We start from the raw sequence: 3,354 nt of genomic DNA, 5'->3' as shown, positions 1-3,354 counted from the left end.
CCCGCTATACCTTGACAGGCTCGCTCTGGCTTGCTACGTGTGGTCGCCCGTAGAAAAGGACTGAATCGATTCCAGATTCAGCCTGTACCTGTCCCATATCCAACAGAGTGCATGCCATTTATCTATAATTATCTCGTAGATAAGGTCCAGGCACACTAAAAGGGCATTTGCAGAATAAAGGTGAGCTGTCTGAAGAATAAGTTGAAGCCATGGACAACTTGTTCTGTGTGCAGTCAGGGCCCCAATGTGATCCAGAACAGCTAGCGGATTGTAAAAGGCAGAGAAGGAAAGGAAGCAGTGAAAAATGTGGGACCAATATTGAAAAAGGCAAACATGCCAGAGCATGGATGTTTGTATGTACAAAAAAGGCACAGACAAGGGAGGAAAATAGCTAAGGAATAAATGGTGTCTGAGAAAGTGCAGCAGTATGGAAGTAAGGTGTATTATAATTGTTTTGATGCTCAAAAGTCTGTCTATGACCGACACATTACTGCTACCATCATACCTCTGTATAACCAGGGAGCCAGACGAAACAGATGGACTTGTAAACACTGTGGTCAGAGAAACCCACACTGGAGAAACACTTGTATGACCTGATCATTTCACTAGCAGAATGATAGTTCTCCTAATCACCTTGTTGGCAGTGGCAGGATTATAGCACTCTACGGAGATATTGGATAAACTTTTAAAGTTTGTTGACAGGAACAACACACTTATCCAACATCATGCTCTTCATACAATGGACGTGGAAGGACAAAAACTGTTGAACTGCTGGATCTGTACACACAGCCCAGTATCTGCAAGGACTATGCTGTACTTAGCCTTTCCCCTGGAGCCAAGGAAGGTATTAACACCACACTGCATACAAAATGAGACTTGGACTCAGATTCTCTAGGTACCTTGAGGTTCTTAATGAGACTAATACAGTACAAAGACTCCTTTTAAAATCCAGCCAATTGGTTTTTATTTACCTAACGGGATGGATTCTTTTTTTTTTGTCATTTTACAGACTTGCATGCAAATGTTATTGTTTTGTTTATTGCTTTATGTAGCTGTAAATGCACTAATATATGCATTACATAAGCCATTTAATAGTGTATGTGTAAGGAAGGAATCTAAGGCTGAGCCTTCCATATTGTATCATAGACCCCGGATAACCACTGCTTACTGGGGAAGTGAGTGTCCACACTGAGGGTGGATGGGTGAAGCAGGTAGAAAGCCCCCATATGAGTACTAGACCCATAAGACAGTAGCTCCTTTGTGGACATCTGCTGACCCTTTGGCAGAGGTTATACCATTTACAAAAGGGGGAAATTGATATCAAAGGTTTAATGTTTTGCCTTTAATTTGCCTTTTGCCTTTAATTGCTGGAATGTGTTTAGAATGTGTTTAGTCATGATGCAGTAGTCTGATAGTCTCCTCTTCAAGGAGACTATACTTCTTATCATATATGTTCTCAATAGTCAGCTACAACATGTTCTGGGTACGTGGGAAATAAAGGTCAGCATGACCCCGGGTAACAGGGGAGAGGGCTATATGAATTATATTTGTTGTAAATTTTATAAAATACTGCCTCTTGCTCCACTAGATCAGATAAAGTGACTTTGCTCACAATCCATGTGCGATTTCCTTTTTTTCCAAGCACGCTTGTCAATTAAGGGCGTAGCCTCCTGATTTGGCCTCACTGGTGATCTGGCATATCTGACATTGGGTCAGAACGCAAACAGCTACGTCACTATCAATATGTATCCTGAGAACTGAAATATGTTGCCATCCCAAAAATGGCACTCTCGATGATGTAGCCTTAGCTCACACTGAGAAACTCCTAATTTATCAAATACAAATTATTTAGATTTTAAAAGCTTTCTTTTGACAAACACAGTGAACTACATTTTGTTCGAGTTAAATGTCTGCAATGGACAGACTATTAATCTTTTCTTTTACAAGTATTAATGCTTATTTTTCATCAGTCTGATCATTTTTCTGGAGAGCTATTTAATGAAAATATGGAGTATTTATGGTGACAGCTGTTATTTTGTCCAATAAAGGGATGCTTTTTTAATTCTTTATAGCTTTCCGGATCCTGTTTTGCTTACTTGATTAATGAATAATATAAAACTCTGGTTAGGCTCAGCAGATTTAATTTGAAAACTTGTGCAAAAGCCAAATTATGAAAATGAATTAAGATTGAGTAAGACACACAAATAATCACTGCAATCTGCTAAATACATAAGGTGTTGAGGTTCACAAGGATAAGTCCACAATGGGAACATTCTTCATTAGTTATATAATAAATATTTCAGAGCCAAATGATTTATTTATTCAATTTTGGCATTGTAGGTCACCATCATATTCTTTAATTTATAGATGAGATCCTTAGTAGTCACCTTGTTGCGTTCCCAACTCAACCCTATATTTCTCATATTAATTGCAGCACAAAATATTCCTAACACAATGTCATTATTATGCACTGTGGGTTTCAAGTCAGAAAAAGAGCCTCTGATATGATCACATTTTCATGTCAAGGAATACAGAACAGTAAGACATCCTTCAGATGCAATAACACAATAATAAGAGGTTTGCAGTACATCTAAACCACAGCTTAAGCTATGGATATTACATGCCCATATAAAATATATTTTTTTTATATTTAGGAGTAATATAGAGACAAATTGTATTTTATTTTGAGTTGAGGTAGGAAGTCTTGGGATTTCCTGTTAAGACATATTATAGATATTTTACTTTATAGATCGCTAAGATTTACCAGTAGATTTTTTTTTGTATCCACATCTGTTTGAGGTCTGTGAACAATGTAATTCTTCAATATATTTGTACATAAAATCTGTAATACAATAACAAAAAAATGATTTTGATAAAATACTCAGATTGGTATAACATAATAAAGATTATCAGAGTCACCGTACATATCCCATGCTGGTGCTACTCCGACAATTCCAAGATCTCTCTCCAGTCTTTGCACTTCCTGCTCCCTCTGAATGGATATTTCAATGGGTTCTTCAAGACATAAGCTTTGTAGTTTGTCTGTTTTTGAATACTGTTATTTATTAGTCTTAAATAATTCTTAAAGGACACTGACTTCTTACCAGAGATGAGAGGATCAGGCAAAATTGAAATTCATCAATTTGCGTTGGTTTTCCCTTGAAAATTGATTTGGAGAGAAGTTATTCTGCGTGAATTTGTTTCTTACTATGCGTATTATGCTTAGAATTTAATGGATATAATATGCAAAATAGAAAACTTGTATTCACCTAACTGCTCACCTCTCAGCCCCCCCTATTCTTCACCATTACCAATCCAGTCTCAAGCACTTGTCTTGAAATACCGACAAGCGCA

Source organism: Ranitomeya imitator, chromosome 7 (assembly GCF_032444005.1).
Source record: "Ranitomeya imitator isolate aRanImi1 chromosome 7, aRanImi1.pri, whole genome shotgun sequence".
Classification (NCBI taxonomy): Eukaryota; Metazoa; Chordata; class Amphibia; order Anura; family Dendrobatidae; genus Ranitomeya; species Ranitomeya imitator.
This window is presented reverse-complemented; position numbering follows the sequence as displayed.